At 42.6% G+C, this 17,063-nt stretch overlaps 1 protein-coding gene across 1 annotated transcript in view; it reads right to left on the bottom strand.

Annotated features, from left to right (window-relative positions):
• Positions 1 to 16,900, bottom strand: part of ITPR1 (inositol 1,4,5-trisphosphate receptor type 1) — a 382,998-nt gene extending 366,098 nt beyond the window's left edge. The window contains exons 1-2 of the mRNA XM_049862511.1: positions 16,734 to 16,900; positions 15,839 to 15,914 (exon numbers count right to left, since the gene is read on the bottom strand). The gene's annotated coding sequence lies outside the window, so the exon portion shown is untranslated. The remainder of the gene's footprint in view (positions 1 to 15,838; positions 15,915 to 16,733) is intronic.
• Positions 16,901 to 17,063: the final 163 nt, after the last annotated feature.

The following is a 17,063-nucleotide window of genomic DNA, read 5'->3' as shown; positions in this document are numbered from 1 at the left end:
TCATGATCTGGTCCTTGCCTATTCCCCCTACCCCCACCGCCAGGCTGCCCTCTATACTCCATCCACAATGAACTGTTTTCAGTTCCCCTCAACATGCTGTGTGCCTCTCTGTCCCCTGGGCCTTTGCATATGCTGTTCCCACTGCCTGAGATGCTCCTCTCCTTCCCTCACTGCCACTTTTGGCTAACTCCCAATCACCTTTACTGTCCCAGTTTAGATGTCACTGCATCTAGGAAGCCCTCTCTGACTTCCCAAATCTGGATCATACATCTGCAACATATGTCTCTATACATCACTCCAATTGCCCTATCTGTGCCCACCACCCAAACCCGAACCCACTGCTGTCGAGTCGATTCCGACTCATAGCAATCCTATAGGACAGAGTAGAACTGCCCCATAGAGTTTCCAAGGAGCACCTGGTGGATTCGAGCTGCTGACCTCTTGGTTAGCAGCCGTAGCACTTAACCACGACACCACCAGGGTTTCCTGCCCACCACCACTGTCCTAATATTGCTTGTTTACTTGTTGATTTACTTAGTCACTGGCTTATTTACTTGTACGCCCCCACTAGACTGTAAGCCCATGAGGGCAAGGACCTATTCTTCCTTGTTGCATTCCCAGTATCTAGTACAGCACCTGGGACATGGCAAGCAATCGAACTGAGTTCTGCGGAATATATCGTCATCTTATTTGTTGCCCAACAGAATTTATAGTGTCTTTTTAGGTGATTGGAAACCCTGGTGGCGTAGTGGTTAAATGCTACGGCTGCTAACCAAAAGGTTGGCAGTTTGAATCCATCAAGTGCTCCTTGGAAACCCTGTGGGGCAGTTCTACTCTGTACTGTAGGGTTGCTATGAGTCAGAATTAACTCAACGGCAATGGGTTTTGTTGTTTTTTTTTAGGTTATTAATTTCCTAAAGCCAAGGTTACTCTGTCGGACCAAGGATAGAGGACAAAGGCTTACTGGCCCTTTTCAACAGATTTCTATGAAAAGTTTGGGGACCAAAATAACAAAGTCTCTAACTTCTGCTGGTGGTAAAAAGTACCTCTTCCCTACTGACCATTCCCTCTGCGTGTTCAAAATGGCTGTGAGCGCAGAAAGGAGTTAACGTTTAGAAACACTGATTCCAAATGTCTGGGTTTGAATTCCAGCTTCATTTTCCAGCTGTGTGTCCTTGTGCAAGTTACATAACGCCTCTGAACCTCAGCTTCCTCATCTTTAAAAAAAAAAAAAAAAAGACAACCCTTCATACCTCTCAGGGCCACTGTGCAGATTAAGCCAAATAGTCCACATAAACTGCTTGGCAAAATACCTGGGCCTTCCTAAAGCAGCTGCTATCAAGACATTTCCAACTCAAGGTGACCCCATGTGTGTCAGAGTAGAGCTGTGCTCCACAGGGTTGTCAATGGTTGATTTGTCAGAAGCAGATCACCAAGCTTGTCTTCCAAGATGCCCCTGGGTGAACTTGAACCTCCAACCTTTTGGTTAGCAGCAGAGTGTGTTAACCGTTTGCACCACCCAGAGATTCCTGCCCTGCTTCATTTTCACATGAGACCAAAATGAAAAGGTACACTTTTATTCCTCCAAAGTCTTCACCCACCTCTGCCTTAACTTGGGATCTCTCTGTTTGATACATGTTCCATACTTTGTCAACACTGCTGGGTGCCCACGGAGCAAACAAGGGTCACAGAAATTTTTAAATCCTTGCAAGCCAATGGGGTGGTAGACGCTCAACAGCAGAGCACATCAAGGTATTGCTGCTTTGTGGTACCCAATTTTGCAATACCCAAGACAGTCAAACCTAAACTCAACTCCCCTTCTTCTGTCTTCAAACCAGGCCCCCTGCTGGGGGTGGAGATAGTAGAAACCTCTTCAAAGGAGTATTCAGAAGCTCTTTGGTGTTAAAACAGGCTAAAACACAGCCTCAATGAAAAAGAAATAAATTCACTTAATTTTGAGCAGATCAATATAGGTTTGTCTGCTTTTGTTTTTGTTTTCTTTGTTTTGTTTTGTTTTTGCTAAAAGGTTTGACTGTGGCAGAAAACACACCTGTTTGGCTATGGCAGAAAACTCACTTATGGTAATTTTTCTTATCTATTTCTCCTGCACACACTTAACTAATTGCATTATATTCACTTTTCTAAAAATGAAATCTCGACTTCCGCCTACACACAATTTAGAACTTAAAAGTTAGCAACTCCTGAAGCTAAGACTAAATTAGAACACTTTCATTAACCAAGAAGTTATCTAAGATGTCACTTTAATCTTCAAGGGTGGACAGATGAGGAAGGAAAGCAGAAGCCAATGTCACAGTAGTTAATGGACCCCAAAACAACGGACCCTCAGATTTTCACCAACACATAGAAGCAAGAAGACTCTTCTGTTTAATTAAGATGAAGCCACATAAACTTTGAGGCTGGACTATCTGACTTTCAGTAATCAAATTCCCATCTACGCTCTGACTTTAAAGTAGGCCCTTCCAAGCACTGGTATCAGGCACTGAAGGCCCCTCATCACCATGCCTGTACCCCAAAACCAAAAACCCATTGCCATCAAGTCAATTCAGACTCAGAGAAACCCTATAGGACAGAGTAGAACTGTCCCATAGAGTTTCCAAAGAGCCGCTACTGAATTTGAACCACTGACCCTTTAGTTAGCAGCCATGGCTCTCAGCCACTGAGCCCGAATGCATAATTTACTTCCTGATGACCAAGCTCCCCATGTTTTTACCACTGAATTACCTTGACAATGACATTGAAAATTCATATACCACCCAAGAAACATACAAAATCTTTCCCCAAATCTGGATTTGCAATCATTTAACCTTCTTACACAGTGAAGCTGGCTAGCGTAGAATATCTAAACTGTTTTTGACAGCTTCCCTCTTGATTCCTTTAATACTAGTTGTGATAAAACCTAAGAGCAATGAAGCTTTAAGACAATGCCAATTTCTACTGTAGGATACAACTTCACTGGAGGCCAAAAGCTACAAGAAGAACCAACAAGGATGTTAGAGCAGCGGAGATAGAAGAAGCTGCATTTGAAGGTGCTGTTCTCAGATACTGAGATAAATCTGTGCTTTATAATTTTTTAGTGACCCATCCCATCAGCAGAACTTCTGAAATGTTTGGTACAATCTTGCTCATCTGAGAAAGAGGAACGTAAGAAAAATACCACTAGCCTCCAAGCTCTCATTGCTTATTTGCATTTCAAGAGGCGCTTTGGCTGAAAAGTGATTTTGTTTTGCAAAACGAAAACAAGAAACAGCTTAAAAGCATCCCTATCCACATATTTCTGAACAGAAAGATCTGATACAACAACCAGACTTAGGGACATTCAATTTCATCATGTCACTCAAGCTTTCACCTTTCCCCTCTCTCAAATGTTCCATGCCACCATCCTACCTTTCAAATACCTAACCACCTATAAGCCAGTGGTTCTCAAAGATGGCCCAGGGATCCCTGGGGGTTCTCAGGACTCTTTCAGGGGCTCTTGGACATCAAAACTATTTTCATAATAATGGTGGTGGTGGTGGTAGCTGCCATTAAGTCAGCCTCTGACTCATGGTGACCCCATGCACAATGCAATGAAACCCTTCCAAGTCCTGCACCATTCCCACGATTGGTTTGCGGGTCAGCCCATTGTGATCCACGCGGTTTTCACTGGCTGATTTCTGCAAGCTCCACTGAAACCTGTTCAGCATCATAACAACATGTAAGACTCCACTGACAGAGAGGTAGTGACTATACATCAGGCGCATTGGCCAGGAATCGAACCTCAGTCTCCTGCATGGGAGGCAAGAACTCTACCACTGAACCACCAACGCCTCTTCATAACAACACTAAGGTGTTATGTGCCTTTGTCACACTCAGTCTTTCATGAGTGTACAGTGGAGTTTCCCAGAGCCTGCATGACACGTTGAAGGCAGAGCAGATATGCAAATCCAGGCTGTCTTCTGTTAAGCCAGATCTTAGAGTGATTTGCAAAAAATATAAAACAATGCCACTCTTCTCACTATTTTTTTTGGGGGGGGGATGTCATTATTGTTCATTAAAAAAAGTTACTTATGTTCATGTGTAATGGATTTGTTATTTTTTAACGAGAAAAATAGTTTAATTTTTTTCAGCATTAATTTCTAATATGGTGAATATAAATAGATATAACTCACATTAAACAAAAGTTTTTTGGGATCCTCCGTAATTTTTAAGAGCGTATTGAGCTCCTGAAAGCAAAAAGTATAAAAAATGCTGCTATAAAAGTTTTCTTAGATTTAAGATTTGACTTGGCACTGGCTATACACTTACGCACTGCCGTCGAGTCGATTCTGACTCATAGCGACCCTATAGGACAGAGTAGAACCGCCCCATAGAGTTTCCGAGGAGCGCCTGGCGGATTCGAACTGCCGACCCTTTGGTTAGCAGCTGTGGCACTTAACCACTACGCCACCAGGGTTTCTAAGTCCCTTAGCGTATAGCGGAAACTCTATGGGGCGGTTCTACTCTGTCCTATAGGGTCGCTATGAGTCAGAATCGACTCGAAGGCACTGGGTTTTTTGGTTTTGGTATACACTTGGGGTTGCTATGAGTCGGAATCAGCTCAACAGCAACAGGTTTGGTTTTGGTTTATATACTTAGGACTCACGATGGTATAATCATGAAAAACTGGATAAAACAGGATGAAAGCACTAAACACACAACTGAACAGCCCAGGACTTTAAGGAGCAGACCCCTTGCTTTGAAACCTAAACTCTACTTTTTATTAAACACATCTATTGAGCACCTACTATGTGCCACCACTACAATAGGTACTAGGGATATAAATATAAGCAAGACAGACAAGGTCCCTGCTCTCATGATATAAACATTTTAGTGAAGGCAAACAGACAGTAAACAAACAAAAAGACAAAACATGCAAGAAAAATCAGATACCACTGTGAACAGAATTAAACCAGGTGATGTGACTGGGTGACCACTTAATATTGGCAGGTGAGAGAGAACAAGATGAGACATTCATGCCAAGATCTGAAAGTCAATACAGAGGCAGTCCTGCAAAAAAAAAAAAAAAATCCAGCAGAAGAGCATTTTAGGCAGAGCAAACAGCTCCTACAAAGGCCCAAAGGCAGAAAAGAGCCTGGCAAGCTCAAGAAACAGAAAGCCAGCCACAAGGTCTGGAGCACTCATGGGGGAAAGGAAGCAAGTACGGGGGCAAGATCAGAGACAGAAAAGCCAGAGCCAGTGGGACTCTACAAGCCAGGATAAAATTCTGCATTTTATTCTAAGTACAATGGGAAAGTTATGACCTTGGCCAAGCTACTTATTCTTTCTGGGTCTCAATTTCCTCATCTGCAGAATGGGGATAATGGGGACTTATCTCATCAAGTTGTATTGAAAATTAAATGAGAAAAATGAAAATATAGTGCTTACTTAGCACGTAGGGAATGGCATGTAGGAAATATTCCTATTAGCTATTATTATTCTATTGTCTAACTGGCTCTATTTTCTACTCTCCTGTTAATCTCTTTAGGCCTTATGATCAGTTATGGAACAGCCCTTTGAACCAGCAATTCCACTGATAAATGAATGTAGAAAAGGGATCCAGTATGTACTTACTGGATACATTTATCTGAATATGTCAATGCCAACTCCAGCAGCATGACTCCGGGGGAATTTTCTCCCCACTATTTATTTTTATTCCTAAGAAAACCAAAAACCCCTAATGCACAGCCAGGTAGAGAATGGAAGACTGCATCACACCCTTGTGGTGACCCTCTGGATCTACTCTTCAGCCACCAGATCTTGCTTCAGGCCCCAAAGCACAATGCACTTGGAAAATCACTCTTCTGCTGAAAACCTAGCCAATTAAAATCCATCCATCTTCCCGCTCTTTCTTGGCATATCCTATTGGCATATCTGTACCACCTCCACCACCAAAAAAACAAAGTGCCTTTGCCAAAGTCCTTCAGAGCCAGTTTTATTGCTGCTTGCTTAAAAAAAAAAAAAAAAAAAAATTTTTTTTTTTAAAGAATAAAATCACAAAGCATCCTTTAAAGTTAGGCAACAAGGAGAAGGGCATATACGTGAAGCCTCTAAAGCACCTGGAGACCCAAGAGGCCATAAGGCGAAACGTGGACAAGGCACAGGAGTCACAGCAGCTGCCAACGCCAGACGGCACCCTTCACTCTAAGGCTCAGCAGCCCCCAGTGCGGCTGGCTAACAATGGGCAAAGTCCGGCAAACCGTGAGGCCTTCCGCGAGCAAACGAGACTATGCCCAGAAAAAGGAAGAGTTGCCACCATTTGATCAATCTCCTGGCAAGAGGCCAAGGAAACTCACCCTCACCCCCACCCCCACCCCCAGGAGCAGGAGTCTCATTATGATGCCGTCTCCCAGGTACGTATATGGTAACATAGATGTAAACAGGGGCCAGAGAAAAACCAAGGCATTGACTGTTGACTCTTCCAAGAAGAGGGAAAGTATTCTCTTAACAATAGTCTCTGCTTCTGTCACTGGACACTCTCAGGGTTCATTTCAGAACTTCCTTTGAGCAAAGACACTTGCCGATATCATCTTTATTGTGAAATGAGTAGGTGCCACACATTTCTGAGTTGGCCACGTTGCCACCTCCCACCCTACACACTGACACACAGTCCCCCCTTGCCATCTTGTCCCGTTATCCGCTCATCAGACTGCCCTCAGAAACTCAGCCTGTCCCCGTCACCAGACAATTTATTCTATTCCAAAAAATGCCTCTCTCAGAGCACAGAAAATAGTACTTCGCTTTCGTTTTCAAGCAGTCCCAAAGGAAGTCACCAAGTCAGAAGTTTTAACTTTAAGTGGTGCACTGCATGACAATGTCAGAAACAGCAGCTTTACCTCTGAAGTTCATGGAGATTCTCTCGTTTAAATGTGCCTTGTTATTTATTTATTTTTTTTTGTTATACATCCAACACAGACAAAAAGATAAACCTCCTTGCCTTTTTGCAAACACGACTGCTAAATAATCTATTCTCAAAACAGGTAAACCATCTACACAGAACTATTTCTCAAAAACGAAGTCAAGGCTGACATCTGCTCCTGTGTGTCCTATTCGTCAAAGCCAAAGTAAGAGAAGCCAGCCAAGAGCTCAAAGATGGCCAGTCAGAAAACTTTAAGATTTGGCTGATCATAAGATTTCAGTTCGCCAAAATTCCTCATTTTATAGGTGGGGGGAGAGGAACCTTCAAGTGGTTTCTTGAAGGTCACACAGATGATTAGTGGCCAAAGAAAAAGCTAAACCACCAGGCTCCAGACTCCAAGGCCAGTGCTTGTTTGTGGGGTAGGGAGAGGATGTTTATTTTGTTAAAAAGTTAAAAAATCAGCCCCAGCCTGAGTAGGCACCCCTCTCCCTACAGTCTAAACCACAAAGAAAACCAGCAAATCAAGTTAGGTTAACATCCTCAGAAGGAGATAAAAGCCTTGCTAAGCCGGGGGAAATCCACTCTAGGACAGGGTTTTTCAACCTCAGCACTGTCAATATTTTGAGCCAGATAATTTTTTATTAGGAGTCCCTGGGTGGCACAAACAGTTTAGCACTCAACTACAAGCCAAAAAGTTGGCAGTTCAAACCCACCCAGAAGCACCTCAGAAGACAGGCCTGGCGATCTGCTTCCAAAATATCACAGCCTTGAAAACGCTATGGAGCAGTTCTCACACATGGGGTCAACAAGAGTCAGAATCAATTCAACAACAACTAACAACAACAATTCTTTGTTGTGGGGGCTGTCCTGTGCATTGTAGGATGTTTAAAAGCATCCCTGACCTCTGCCCACTAGTTACCAGTAGTACTCACCCTCCACCCATCCCCGGAGTTACAACCACCAAAGATGTCTCCAGACCATGCCAAATGTCCCCTGGAGGACAAAATCATCAGTATCCCTCTCTCCCACCATTGAGATCCACTGCTCTACAATATTAGTTTTGTTTTATTCTTTCATCTCTAAGCCCTTCTGCAAGCATTTTTTATTATACAACTTAGCAATGACCCAAAGCAGGTATTTTTATACTTATTCTACAGAAGAGGAAACAGACACACAGGTGTGACATGTTTTGCCTGTACCCAGGAGGTGGTGAACACCCTCAGGAGTCCCCATCCTGCGGTTTAGCAAGGCAATACCATTACAACCTGACAGCGACTTTGTTTCACTACCCGATTCTTACTTTCATTCCCTTTTATTAACAATCAACATAATTCCCCAAGCAGAGCGTCCTCTAGAGAGCTGTCCACGGGTGAACCTTGAAAACATTATACTGAGTGAAATAAGTCAGACACAAAAGGACAACTATTGTGTGATTCCACTTATATGAAATATCTACAACAGGCAAAAGCATAGCTAGCAGTGTAGATCAGTGGTTGCTGGGGGCTGGAAGGAGAGGGGAGTAGGAAGTTATTGCTTACTGAGTACAGAGTTTGTGTTTGGGGTAATGGACGTGGATAGTGGTGATGGTTACCCAACATGGTGAATGAACTTAATGTCACTAAATTATACACTTAGAAATGGTTAAAATGGCAAATGTTCTGTTAAATATATTTTAGCACAATAAAAAATTTGGAATAACAACATAAGCCCCAATTACCTTTGGGTATTGTGAGACTGAGTGTTAAACTTGCAGGCTATAGAGCTCTTTTGGTGAAAAATTACAAAGTCCTTTGGAGGACACATAGGGTATTTCAGAAATTAATGAAATAATAGACAAAGTAGAACTTTAAAAAAATAGTTGAAACAGTAAAGTCTTTGTTATATCTATTTTGTCACAATAAAGTTTAAAAATACATAAATAAGACTGCTTAATACATTTTGACACGGTCCTCACTTTACTTTCTATAGCAAAGGGGCTGTTCTAAGCAATGTATCTGTTCAAGAAATAAGTATTCAGAGAGGAATACAAAAAAATGAGATTCTTCTAGGAAGCAGCCTACATCCTTCACAGGAAGATAAAACATGTATATAAATAATTTCATTCAACAAGTATTTTTGAGCACTTACTATGTGCCAGGTACTCTTCGGGAGTGAGTGAAAACAAAAACAAAAAGGCCCCTGAGGAAAACCAACATAAAGTCCCATGCAGTTTCAAATGACAGAAATATTTTCAAGTATCAGGGAAGGCTTCCCAGAAGAGGAAGTATTTGGGCTGGGACTTAAGGAATAGAAAGATTTGGCAAGGTGGCTATGAGGGGGGAGGGGGTGAAGGGCATAGCAGGCAGAAAGAACACCACCTGCAAAGGTACAGAGGCTCAGCATGATGGTATACACACACACACACACACACACACACACACACATACCACAAGGCAAATACATGAATTTTCCTAAGTCTCTGGGTATTGCAGCAGCTTTTTATGTTGAGAAAACGTGCATGGGGATGCTTTTAAGCCGTTTTTGCAAAGCAGAATGCCTCCCTAGATAAAGCTCCTCCTGAAATGCAAATGAACACCAATGAGCAAAATTATATCAAGTAGTCCAGAGGTACTGCTAATTATGGGATGGGTCATAAACAATTATAAAGCATAAATTCCTCAAATTGACATAACAAAACTAAACTAAACCCATTGTGGTCAAGTTGATTCCAACTCATGGCAACTCTGTAAGACAGAGTAGAACTGCCCATAGAGTTTCTAAGGAGCACCTGGTGGATTCGAACTGCCAACCTTTTGGTTAGCAGACATAGCACTTACCCATTACACCACCAGGGTTTCTAACATATGGGACAGGTGAACATATCAAACTATATCACATTGATGCAGTCATCAAAATCTAAACTGTGGGAAAATATATCACCCAGTTTCTTCAATAACAACTACAAAAAAAATGTGTAGAAAAAAATATATATAGATGGACTATGGAGATTAAACAACACTTCAGCTATCCATATTGTATGGACCTTATTTGGATTCTGATTCAAACAAATTGTCAAATATGTGCTTATTATTATTAATATATACATATAAAACAAGGAAGTGTGAAGACAGATTGGATTAAAAATTTGCTTAGGTTTGTCTTGAAATGTGATAATAGTATTGTGATTACACTGAGTTTTTGTTTTTAAAGAATCCTAACCCTAAAGATGCATCCTGAAATACAGATGAACTGATATGTCTGGGATTTGCTTCAAAGTAAATCCAAGACAAGAGGGGAGAGTAGATAAGGATACAGATGATACAAGATTTGCTGTGAATCGGTAACAAGGGTGGAGGGTGGTTGATGGGTAACAAGAAGTCCACTATACTAAGATCTCTACCATTGCATGTTTGTTAAATTTTCTATAGTGCAGTTTTCTTTTTTAAGGACAAACAAATAAAAAAAGAGTACCTGGCCCTACCTAGCTAATAGGATTAGGTTACTCTAAAGAACAAACGAGAAATTTTATATTCAAATGAGATGATTACTAGGCTTCACCCCTGCAATAAGATAACTAATATTTGAACAGTGCTTTATCTTATATTTGATTTTCTTAAAAGCACTATATAAACTAAATTAGAAAATCTGGACTATGATGGTGATAAAACCTGAATGATATACTTTTACCCCAGTGGTTCTAGGCATGTCATCACTCAAATGAAATCCCATAAAAGGGACAGCCTCCTTTGGAAAAATGAAGATGCAAATGTCTAATGATTAACAAGGAAAGATGTTCAAGACATATTGAGTGCAGAAGGCAAGTTACCAAACAGGAGATAACATATGAGTTCCTTTTTATGAAATGTAAATATACGCATCATTTTTACATATATACATAAATAAATATGATATATAAATATATATATATATACACATATACCCACCACCCAAACCCACCACCATCGAGTCAATTCCGACTCATAGCGACCCTATAGGACAGAGTAGAACTGCCTCATAGAGTTTCCAAGGAGCGCCTGGCGGATTCGAACTACCGACCTCTTGGTTAGCAGCCATTGCACTTAACCAGTACGCCACCAGGGTTTCCATATATATATATATATATATATATACACACATCACAACAAAAAAACTTATACATATGTATGTATATACACATATACATATATCTATATATACATTTATATATAGATATTTTTTTATATTTATATAGAGAGAGCCCTGATGGCACTTAGTTGCTAACTGAAAGATTGGTGGTTTGAACCCACAAGCCTCTCAGTGGGAGAAAAACCTGGTGATCTGCTCCTGTAAAGATTACAGCCTACAAAACCCTATGAGGCAGCACTACTCTGTCATATAGGGTCACTATAAGTTGGAATTTACTTGATGGCACAACACACACACATATATACATATGTATATGAAAACTCTAGAACCCTAATATTTGGATGGTAGGATTGGGGTGGCTGTTTTTGTTTTATTTATTATTATTTTTGCTTATCTTTATTTTCTAATGTTTTACCAGAATGTATATGCATATCTTACGTAATGAGTGGAAAATTTGAGGTTGGTTTTAAGTTTGCACATAAGAAGGGGTCCACTTCGCTTATCTGAGAGACCCACTTATGCGGAACATATTCCCAAGGACGCTCGCTGGATAAGCTGGGCATTTGTCCTCTTTGTGTAATTCCTTTAAAATGAGAGCATACTGCCCATAGGGTGGAGGTAGGGATCAGATGGCTCGTGTTGAAGATACACTCCCATGCATTATCATTGGGTTCTTAGAACGTGTTGTCCAAACCAACTGTAGGTTCGCCTATTTATCAAAGAGGATTCCTTTCCTGCTGAACTGAATTACAATCCCAGGTAAGTCTTGTAATTAACCAGGCAGTCTAGAAATCTGGGTTTTACCCCCCTCCCCCCCGCCCCATTAAGCTCCCATCTGGTACATGACCTTGCCAGACTCAACTGGGTCTCTTTAGAAATGATGATGTAGTTCAGTGATGGTGAGAACCAAACACAGAGTTCTTAAGATTTTAGAAATCCTTAGCTAAAACATAGTTTACCTATAAAAACCTGGCTCCTTCGTGATCTGACCCTGCCTGACTCCCTGTCTCGCCTGAACTCCAAATATTCTCCCCTTGGTCACTCCTCCCTCAGCTCCAGCCACCCTGGCCTCCTTGCCATTCCTCTAACACATCACACCTGCTCCCACCTCAGGGCCTTTGCACTTGCTACTCTGGACAGTTCGAATACTCCTTTCCCCAGGTAGCTACGTAGCTAACTTGCTCACTTCCTTCAGATTTCTGCTCAAAGAGAAATCTTCCCTGATCCTCCTGCTTCCCCCTAAGTGCTCCCTTATCCCCATTACCCTGTTTTATTTTTCTCCATAGTACTGACCACCTATCACACTATAACTACTTGCTTAGTTATACTGGCTGCCTCCTTCTCCCGCCAGTAGAATTTAAGCTTTGTGAGAACAGGGCTTTGTTTTGTTCATGGCTGTACCACCAGCACCGAGAACACACCCTGGCACATGGCAGGACCTCAGGATATTTGTTGAATGAAGGAATAAAACACTCGAACCCCAACATCATTAACAGCCACCCCAAGTGTCTTAAACTATGCCCAGTTTAGAGAATCTCAGAGTTCGATTAGTGGTGGTTTCAGTGGTCTATCCAGTTCACCCTCATCGGCAATTATCTCTGAAGCACAGTCCTAGGACAACTGGTAAGAATCAGACAGGGTAAGTCATGCCCGTCACTGACTTCAAGCCTTAGTTGAGTTCATCAAAAGAACTGTGTAAAAACCTAAAAGAGCAAAAGTGAACTAAAAAATCTACATACATTGCCAGTTCATAGAGAGCCTGCACACGCAATGTGTTTTATTTTACAAGATCAAACCAATAGCAAACAAGATGGGACACTGGCCCTGTGCAGACTCCTTAATTACATGTATCCAAGGGCAGCTTGACCTAGAAACCTCACTCCAGGCCTACTCTTATTTTGAGTTTTTTTTTTTTTTTTTTTTCTGTTGTTCATATTTGGTGTTTGTTGTTTCATTTTTGGTTTGATTTTTTAAGAGCTGCTTGTAAACAAATCAGTTTCCATGAGATCATTTTAAATGAGCTAAAAAAGCCATGTGACTTTTCCCTCTAGAAGTCCGTTGGTTGTTCTATACCATTGGATTAAAGGGTTCTCTTAATCTTTTTTTTTTTTTTTTTTAATAATACCCTGGTCACCCTCAGTTGAAAATATTTTGTAGAAACAGGCAACAAATTTGTCTTGTGGGGTTCACCTGCTTCTAAGAAACAATTACATCTCTCATTCTCAAAGAACTGATGCCAATTCCCTCCAAAAGGCAACCACTTTGTTTAAATGGCTGATACCATTTGTCAACCCCAGAGGACTTTTGTGAGTCTCAAAGTGCAGGCTGGGAGTAATCACCCACTTAGAACATGAAGAGCTTTCCCAGCCTGATAAGAAAATCTCAATGGCACGTTCTTCCCTGATTTGAGATATTCAAAGAACAGTCTGCACTTTCAACATACACATACACAGACACAAAAGAAAGTATTAAGCGCAATTGACCACAAAGCAAGCTGAAGGGTATATGGAAATATACCAACATTTCACAGTTCAAAACCAACTGCAATTTAACTCTCAAATTATTTGGTTGGATTAACCTGCTCAGACGCCGTGACGTGGATCATCAAGATGTATTTCAGGTATGAGATGAACCTAATGCTAAACTCAGACCATGTTCCGCACAAAAAAAAACTTAAGAAAACCAAATCCCCTGCTGTCGAGTCGATTCCAACTCATAGCAACCAGTTTTATCACTTTGACTCTCCTCGTTCAGGTTTTCAACATATAACTTTCTAAAGAAACTCAGCACAACATCTAATACCACCTCAAATGTTCACTCTTTTATCCCTACATTTATGGCCACACTGTTTACTCCTTACTTTACGGGAGTACTGTTAATTCACCCCTGGTGGCATAGTGGCTTAGAGCTAGATTGCTAATCAAAAGGTCGTCCTTTGAACCTACCAGGCGCATCTTGGAAACTGTATGGGGCAGTTCTACTCCGTCCTGTAGGATTGCTATGAGCTGGAGTCAACTCAATGGCAGCGGGTTTAATTTTTGGGTTTTGGTTAATTCATACTCGGTGCAACAAAAGCATGAATTATTTCATCAATAGCAGTTTACCATTTTTCCTAGAGTCCCCCGCCCCCGTCTCCGCGGCATAGGTGCATTTGTGGATACAGCTTAATTGTTGCTGTTGTTAGCTGCCAAGTCGGGCCCCTGACTCATAGAGACCTCATGCACAATGGAATAAAACACTGCCCGGTCCCATCCCCAAGATTAATTGCAGATGGGATCATTGTGATCCACAGGGTTTCCAATGGCTGGTTTTCAGGAGTATATAGCCAGGCCTTTTTTTTCTAGTCCATCTTAGTCTGGAAGTTTCCCCTGAAACCTCTTCAGCATTCTACCTAGCAAAACACAAGCTTCCATTGACTGATTGGTGGCGGCTGTGCTTGAGGTACACTGGCTGGGAATCCAACCTGGGTCTACACACAGAAGGCGAGAATTGTACTGCTGAAGCACCAATGACCCCACAGCCTCACTGCCTGGAGTTATATATCTTGCTTCCACTGAATACTAACTAATGGGCAAGTAATTTGACACTCTGCATCTCAGTTTCTTCATCTATACGTACCTCACACAGTTTCTGAGATACATGGCTTTGGACCTGGATATATGGCTTTTTGACCTAATGTGTCAGTATTACTAATATTTTTAACAGCCAGTCAGAGAAAAGTTTGTGGACCAGTTTATACTTGCCTGCAGCTTACTCTGAAGGGAGGCACTGAGCCCAGTCCTTAGCCTTACCAGTGCGCACACAGCCATGGGAGTTAATAAAACCCAAGAACTCCAAGAAGAAACTAGACCTCTCGCATTCAAATGTTTCCCACTCTACCAGCACTCCTGAGGAGCTTATCAACAGGAAACAAAAGCACTATACTACTATAATGAAGTGTCTGGCTTTTATTTTCTAATTAGAAAAGCCCATAGATTGTAGTCCAGGGAACAGCTAAATATTTAGAATGCTAAAGGAAGTACTAAGACCCAGCAGCCCCCATTACCTTCTTGTATACCCTGCTCCATACTATTTCAGAAGAAAAAAACTTTTGATGGCCAAATCTGCAGCAATGGAGATGTACTTGCCCGCATTACAAACTCCCTCTTCTGAGCACGGTCTGCCCACTTTGGAGGAAAAAGAAGCTGCTGTATTTACAGAGAAACCCTGCCTTGAGTTCATTCCACGACAGGAACCGAAACCACAGGGACCTGTCGGTATCCTTGCCGTTCAGGTTGCTTCAAGTCAAAGGCTAGATGCTCCTTCCTATCTGATGCTTCAAGAACTAACTTCCCTTTTTAAAGTCCTAATTCTTTCAATTTGCCAGTACTTTCATTTCTTGCAATCCAACCTACTCTGATTAAGCACTCATTCACAGTAAGAAAAAAAAAAAAAAGCGACTATTTTTGAAAGAGAGGCAGTTAATTTTTGCTTACATATCTTGGCAGGTGAAATCCACTGCATCCTTCAGAATTTAAATCATAAGCAAGTTGCTGCCTGGTAAGTTCCATTTTCAGGCCACCAATGGGCCTCTCCTTTATTGCTCCATTTAATGGCCTTTTTTTCCTCTCATAAACCTTCAGGCTGCTTCAATTCTGAGCCATGGCCAAAAGTGCTAAGCAAGACTGCCCCCTGGATCTCATCCACTCCCTAAAGCCCTCACCAAAGGCACTGACAAATTTTGGAGACTGAGCCATGGGGTTTCCTTTTCTTTCCTACTCCCCATCCCATGGCTCTTTAGAGAGGACTTTAAGGACAAAAGCTCATTACCGACCACAGCACTCAAGCTTCCACACTCACCTGACCCAGGTCAGGAGCCCTGTTGCCAAAACTCTCCCAGCCACGGGTGCGAATACTGCTCCGCCGTGTTCAGCTCCTAAGTATTTAGAAAGAAAAAAGACTGAGTATAGAGGCCACGGAAGGTGGCTTCCTACAGAAATGCTCCAAATTCTAGGCTTCCACCTTCCTTAGCCTCCTTCCCTGGAGAAACCCCCACCCACCCACCCCAAAACTTAGCAGGCATGTGGGTGGGATCACTAGCGCAAAGATTACAGGTAACTTTGCTGACTTATTTCCAGCCCGCAATTGACAAATGCGCATAGACAGGCACAAACTTCGAATGCGCTGGGGGTTGGAACTAAGGGAAGTGTTTGGCAGGTCTCAAAGCACTTGTTTCTCGGAGCTGAGGCCAACTGTCTGAAGCCCGCATCCTCATTGGGCATGATCTTCGTCCACACTTCATCCCTCACCACTCTTCCCCGGTTTTCTTCCGTCTTCTAAAACCCTCCCCACCGGAGCCCCTACACACGCATAATTACTCTCCCAACCATGCAGCGCGAGGGAGGGCTACATTTTTAGAAAGATTTGTTTCCTTGAGCCGACTCACGTATGACACCCCCATACCCCCCTCCCCCCAAAAAAACTATTTCCTGCAGCTGCTTCAACAGTTTCCAACTTGGGGAACTGTCACTCCCGTCCACAGTGGATAGCCCTCTAAGCCAGTCTCTGGAGTCAAGGATTTTGTTTGTCTGTTTAAGCTCCCCCCTGTGCCCCCAAAATGCCCAGAGTAAAGGAACCCCCAAATGCATGCTAAGTGCATGCAAATCACCAAGAACTCCCAGACAGTGGGGCAAAAACTTCTGCGCCCGGGGACAGTGCCAACTCCCCGCGCCCTCTGCCCGGCCCCAGCCGCTACCTTGGTGCCGGGGGAGCCACGCCGGTGTGGGAGAGCAGGGCGAGGAGAGGGGTTACCAGCTGCTGGGTAATCCCATGTCGGTGAAGAGAGAGCTCGTTCCGTTAGGATGGAAGCGGAACACCCACACCTCCTCTCGGCGTGCGCTCTCTCTCTCTCCACCCCCCGCCTCCTCCTCCTCCACCACCTCCACCTCCTCCTCTCCTCCCACCCCAGCTAGCTTGAGGAAACGTTTCAGCAGTACATCCACATGGTTACTGCACTTTGAAGCGGCTTCTTGCGGCTTATATAGGCCGGGAAGCTCCCTGGGTAATGTAGTCGGAGTCCGGAGTC

This window comes from Elephas maximus, chromosome 20, assembly GCF_024166365.1.
Source record: "Elephas maximus indicus isolate mEleMax1 chromosome 20, mEleMax1 primary haplotype, whole genome shotgun sequence".
In the NCBI taxonomy this organism is placed as follows: domain Eukaryota; kingdom Metazoa; phylum Chordata; class Mammalia; order Proboscidea; family Elephantidae; genus Elephas; species Elephas maximus.
Note: the sequence above shows the minus strand (reverse complement) of the source record. Positions and strands in the feature narration are given on the sequence as shown.